This window comes from Engraulis encrasicolus, chromosome 1 (assembly GCF_034702125.1).
Source record: "Engraulis encrasicolus isolate BLACKSEA-1 chromosome 1, IST_EnEncr_1.0, whole genome shotgun sequence".
Classification (NCBI taxonomy): Eukaryota; Metazoa; Chordata; class Actinopteri; order Clupeiformes; family Engraulidae; genus Engraulis; species Engraulis encrasicolus.
In genome coordinates this window covers 51,135,308-51,142,329 of record NC_085857.1, presented here as the reverse complement: position 1 = coordinate 51,142,329, position 7,022 = coordinate 51,135,308, and positions in this window count along the sequence as shown.

Genomic DNA, 7,022 nt, shown 5'->3' with positions numbered 1-7,022 from the left:
TCAATACAGATTACAATGCTGACACTGGAATGATATATATACAGTCACAGACATATACACATATAGTCATATACACATATCACAATATTCCTGCATAGACATGTACATATAATAATCTGCATATGAATCATATAAGATAAAAAATTAACCACGAGAGAGAGAGAGAGAGAGAGAGAGAGAGAGAGAGAGAGAGAGAGAGAGAGAGGGAGAGAGAGGGAGAGAGAGAGAGAGAGAGAGAGAGAGAGAGAGAGAGAGAGAGACAGACAGACAGACAGACAGACAGACAGACAGACAGAGAAAGACATTGACTCTGTTTCAGATAACATTTGGTCCCACTCAAAAAAGTGTTAATTAAATTACCCATGTCACATGACTGTTACATTGTTGGAGTGATTTGACTGTCCACTGTGTTGTAAATGCTCTACCTGGATTTACATAAGAATGGACTCTCTTATTTATTTATTTTTACTGCGCACAGAGAAAGTGAGAGAGATACAGAAAGAGGAACAGATGCATGTTATTTTTATCTAAGCAGTTTTGGGTAAGGCATATGAAACTTTGAGTCTGTGCAAACAGCAATCTCTCAACAGCTCCACATAACATAAGATGAATAAATCAACAAAATAGGCGAAATATATACAATGTTATATTGAATAAGCATCTCATACATCCGCAATACATAAAGTTTAAAGAATCCATACAAATCTTTAATGACTCTTCAATAAGCCTACCTTGAAGCGTGAAGACAGTCAACACCAAACAAAGCTTCAACATTGTACCAGTGTCATTATCATGAACTCCAGATTCTGAAATACGCCCATCAAACACAGTTCAGGATCACGCTTTACAACCTATTAAGATGCTACACTTCTATGGAATTGCATATGGTCATCTTTAGTAATACATTGACTATGTTTACATGAGACATTTACAGTAATTCAGAATTAAGTCACTTTAATTCAGAATAAAGCTTAAGGCCGCTTTGAATATGTTTAGTAAACACTTCATGATTCGGAATTAAATGAAAGATCAAAGTAAACTCGACAGAACTATTTAATTCGGAATAATTAATTCTGAATTAAAAACGTCAAGTAAACGTAGCCATTTTTACACAGTCTTGTGTGACTACAGTAGGTCACTGCTATTCAAGCACATTTATAATAGATAGTCTTGTCTGAACACACACATTCTTACCTTTCTGCTTCTGTTCCCCACTGCCAGCACAGTCAGTGTGTCCTACAGTGCACAAATGCAGAGCAACACATTTAACCACCTCTTTGCATTCCATTCACACTGTCTGTATGTTTGTATGACTGTGGCACTAAAGGAGGTGTAAAAAAGCCATTTCCTGTTTCAGTGGGCCTCTGCACTCTGTTAGACATGCAGTATATCACGTGAGTACACCCCTCACATTTTTGCAGATTTGTGAGTATATCTTTTCATAGGAGATCATTGAAGAAATTTCACTTTGACACAATGATTAGTGAATTTTTAACAACATATACGTTTAAATTTCATGTTCACTCAGAAAAAAATCAAAATAAAGACATTAATGTTTAAAGGCCAACTTCCGATAAACTCAGTTTTACTCACTCCTTTCGAAGATCGGACGGTCACCCCAAGTTAAACTCACTTGCAAGGCTCTCATAGCGGTGCGTCAACTCTCCTGGCTGTGTTTCCCGGCGTTTCCCAATTAACATAAATAATGCAGAGAAACGAGCGAATCACGAAAGCCTTTCTGTGTTTCGTCACGTCGAAAGAAGGCGTTGCCCACAAAGGTTTATATCGACCCATTTATCTAAAAACATGTTGAGTAATTTTTTCTGCTTGTTTTCAAAACAAGCAACGTCTGGTGGCCCGAAACATAGCTTAGCTTAGCTATCAGCTGGTTGCTACTCTCAGGTACACACACAGCACAAAGCCTCATACATAAAGCCAGCTCACTCTGGTTGCTCCGTGCCTGCAGCTCGCCTAGGGGTCGCTGTCGAAAGAGCACAGCCCTGAATGGAGCCTGCACGCCTCCGTTGGCGCCCCTATAGTGCAGTACCACCCGGGGAAGTGGCGACTCTGTTTCCCATTACATTCTCTCCAAGAACTGGAGGACTGAGCCAATCAGAGACGCGTTTCCACGAGAGCAGGAGGAGTGAGCCAATCAGAGACGCATTTACATGAGAAACACGGAACACTCTCTCGTTTCTCCACAAGCCACCTTGCCAGCTTGCAAAAACGTCTTGAAACAAAGCAACCAGAACGTTTTTTGAAATAGGATCAACGCGTAACACATTCAATAGCAATGGGGAACACAGCAATATTAATTAAATGACATTGAGAGGCCATCTTTAAACATTGTCCACAAAAATGAGTACACCCCAGATTAAAATCCGGTGAATGGGCCGTGTTGGCTCGAATCATCTCGAAATGAAAAGGGATTAAAAGGGAGGTCATCAGTGTGCGTTTAAACCTTTCTTTACATTGACCTTTTACATTTTGAGTCTGCACTTGGCTTAAATAGATTGGTGTGAGATTTGAATGCAATCTTATGGACATTACTGTCTGTTCACCTCACAACAGTTTGCACTTTGCACTAGCACTGACAAGGTTTGACCACTCGGGGCAGTGTTAGAAGTGGATTCATGGTCCCATTGGGAGGGAAAGTGCAAACAAACTGTCAATAAAATGATCTTATTTGATTCTGATATACCAGCACACATCATAATACAAAGAGAATTGAAGAAAATATACAAAAGGCAACACTTTATTTACAATAGAAATAATAAAATATCAGAGTACAAACAAATATTTTCAAAGGTTAAAGCTCATGTTAAAGAAGCAGTAATCGCTTATCAGTTTTTGAAGGTTCCAAGGCAACATACTGTATGTCTATATACATATATACATCACGGACAAGCTAACAAATAACGTAATAGTGTGTGCGTGTGTGTGTGTGTGTGTGTGTGTGTGTGTGTGTGTGTGTGTGTGTGTGTGTGTGTGTGCGTGTGTGTGTGTGTGTGCGCGCGCGCGCAGGGCCTCTGCACTTTCATTCAGACCCGGGACAAAATCATCTGACTAACCTGTGTGCGTGTGCGTGTGTGTGTGTGTGTGTGTGTGTGTGTGTGTGTGTGTGTGTGTGTGTGTGTGTGTGTGTGTGTGTGTGAGAGTGTGTGTGTGTGTGTGTGTGTGTGTGTGTGTGTGTGTGTGTGTGTGTGTGTGTGTGTGTGTGTGTGTGTGTGTGTGTGTGTGATGGACACACATATTATTGTGCATTTACAATAGTACATGCCATCTTATCATGGTATTGAACAATGCATGGTAATGTCCATGTATTTCTAGCTGATGATGAGCAAGATGACTGATAGGGTACTGTACTACAAGCACCATGCATTTCCTGCCGAGATATGTGGTGTCAATAATGTGAAGATTTATACCAGATTTTGTACATCATGCTATACCTGCCAACCTTTAAAAATGTTTTTGAGTAGCAACTTATCGCGGCGCGGCAATTCACGGCGCAACAACTTGGCATGGCAAAGCAACGGGGTCGCCGGCGGGCCCATCTGAGAGGCTACTTTATTTTGCATAGTCTGCCCTACACCTAGGGTTGCCAAATGTCAACAGGGAAGATATGAGACACTTCATTCAGGCAGGGGGGTCCTCCCCCAGAAAAAAATGCAATTTCCTGCATTTTAATGCATTTTAGCCTAACATCCCGTGTAGCTGGCAAAATGTTTATCTTGCTCTTCACAGTACTTTGAACTACCATAATTTATTAAACTTTCATGAAAGATGTTTTTTTTTCACACCATAACACAAATAAAATGCTATGATTTAGTGTGCTGGAATTCAGGCCTCTAAATTAACTTAATTGATCACCAGCGACTATGGCTGTTAATCTTACTAGTCAAACATACCACCAGTCTGGCTAGTAGGCCTAAGTGGCTATTAAGTTATCCTATGTACCAGCCAAACAGAGCATTTGGTCACTTGGGGGGTGTTAAGGAGCTGGAATTGAGTATGAAATTGAAGCATTTGCTGATTATTTTTTTTGGCTGTAGAAGGTACATGTAGGAAAATGTATAATTTGATTATAATTATATCTCCCCCAATATGAATAAATGGTGATGTTGTCACCTACTGTGAAGAAGCATCAGCAGTAGAGAAAAAGATAAAGACAAGTGTTATCTAAGCTAGGATAATATCAGGTTAATATTATTACCTTGGGGGCTAACATCAAAATCACACTTTCAGCATTCATTCAGTACAAAATGCTTCATGTAGTGGCTCTACTGAGCCAATGCTCTTAGGAACTTCCACGGTAACTTTTGAGGGACATCGCTTCTTTTTTTCACTTCTCTGCATAATAGGCCTATCTACCCTCATCTGCCGTCAGGAGTTGGCTATTGTTCACTGTTCGGCACATATATGATGATAGGAGAATTGATTTTATTAATAGATTGCCATAGGCTACGTGATTACGGATAGTAGTCGTGGAGTGATGCATATTTGGTATGACGCACGACCTGTTCCACCTATTCACAGAATGGGCCATGACTCAGGGGGGAACAGTATTCCTATACGGTGTCATGGTAGGTTACGGATGTAGACCTACTCCGAGCACAACCGTTAGAACTATCGCTTTATTTTCCCGAGTTAAAATGATCCGGCTCAAAGGGAAACCAAATTTAGTTTGCTGCTTATCTGCTAATTTATAGCGCAGTCATCGACACATTTCCTCATTCGGAATCTCGTTTCGGTCCAATATCAAAACAAGCAACAACATATTGCCGTTAAATACGGCGAAACATTGGGTGAATCATTACGACAGACCTCGGCCTTTATTTATTTTCATAAGTTTACGGATTTAGCAACTGGACGCAATTCACTATTCCCATACAGGCTACCTTTCTCAAAGTCCATTTACCTTTGAAACGGTGATTTTGACGGTGCTCACTTGTAAAACTACAGCGACAGTACCAAGATGGATACATGATGACAGGAGGAGGACACTTGTTTCAGAGATTATAGGAGTACATTACCCAGTATCTCTGCTTGTGTGATTTCGAAGCAAGCTTTCTATCGGACGGCAGCTGATGCCTCGACTCGAGAGGAGCGCAGCGCAGCACAACAAATGAAGACCTCTAGTCTAAACTAGCGCTCTGATTGGTCAATATTTCCCCCCCACACGTTGCTGGCCAATGGAAAGGCCAGCGCGAGACAGTTGCAAGCAGAGCCATATCTACGGCTCTGTCTGGTTGCAAGTGCAATTTATAAGGGTACTTGAACACACTTTGCTATTTATTTCCCGTATTTTGAAGTGACGGCGCCGTAGTTTGATGTCAAAATCCGTATCTGCTACTCAAAATGCGTAATGGTCGGCAGGTATGCTATTATACCACGTCATTGGGTTTCACGGTCTTGAGGTTCAGGATCTTAAGGACTATGAAGTTCTGCTGTGATGAAGTTCAGATTCTGATAGACTGGGTCAGGGATCAGGGTTTCTGAAGTCCAGGGTAGTATTAACTTTTGCTACAGCCATTGTGCATTTTCAATGTCATTAATGTGATCGTGGTCTACATATTCTGGTAAACCACGTCCTCAGTTTGGACAGTCCTGAGGTTCAGGTTCTGATACACTGGCTCAGCGTGGGCAGTGCTGAAGTTCAAAGCAGATCTTCTGGCATCATACCTGATCTGTTTGGTGTTCACAGTCTGACCAATCGAAGAGAAGACAATTGATGAACATGATTTTCAGTGGATGTTTATACTAATATTAATATGCAAAATGACAATGAGGTGAATGCATACAGAATCCATAATCATACGTACCTTGTCACGTCTTGCTGGTGGATCTGCATCTTTCTTACATTTTCTGCAAGAGGTAACACACCAGTGAGACATCAACATGCATGCACACATGTGGCTAGCGCATACTGTAAGATATTGTTCAATAATATAGTGATACATTCAAGCTAAATGTAAAAGCTATAGTTCACCAATTACTGATCAATGTTGTTTATCTTTGGCAACACACCCGTATGGGAAAATTAATAATTCCCACTGACGGCTACTACAACTGGAAAAAAAAATCAACTATTTCCAATGTTATACAATGCCATATATAACATCTATACAGTGGATCTACAGCATTGTCCATTAGAACGCGTCAGTATGCTAGGCACTCACCTGTGGAGGAGAGGCATGACCAACATGCAAAGCACTGCCACCACAACACCCACTATGACTGCCACTACTGCAGGAAGTGAGAGGCTCACCACATCTGAATAGAATAGAACAGAACAGAACAGAATAGAATAGAATTGAGTAGAGTAGAATAGAATCGAACAGAATAAAACAGAATAAGAGGCCATTATTCGAGAACGATTGCGACGGCAGATGACACAATATTTTATCAAAAGTGCCTTTTGTTTACATGGCGACCTCGCCATCAGGGCTTGAAAACACAAAAATGAGAGGGCTCCTTCCAGAGTGTAGAGTTTTGAAGACGCCGCGGGGTGCGTCTCCGTCTAAACGGCTAAACTGTCAATTTAGAGTGTCTGCGGTTGCTCACGGACATACCGGGGTTCTATAACACCATAACACACCGTTCTGGAACGCATCCAATCGAATATCACATACTCTTGTGTCTTACAGTATTTCTCAATTGGTTTTGTACATTTCTCGAATCTCTCTTGCAATTTGCAAAACATAATATTCATTCTCAAAACAGCTTTAACAAATGGCAAAACACGGTGGATAACCTGCAAAAGCGAGTCTCTTGCTCAAAACCCTTATTTGTCTTTCAAAAGTTTTTGTGTCAATGAACGTATCAGCGCCAGCAGAATGGTTAGTCATTGTGTCATAGTGTATGGACAAGCTAGTCAAATCAATTTCTCATGTTGTCAATTGAATAGTACACTCTTGAGGATCTTTTCTGAAGCGAAATGTTGTTTAGATTGGATGGGAAATGTTGTAAATTCAGTTTTATATTACATTGATCAGGTAAGATTGAGATAGTTTCATGCATTC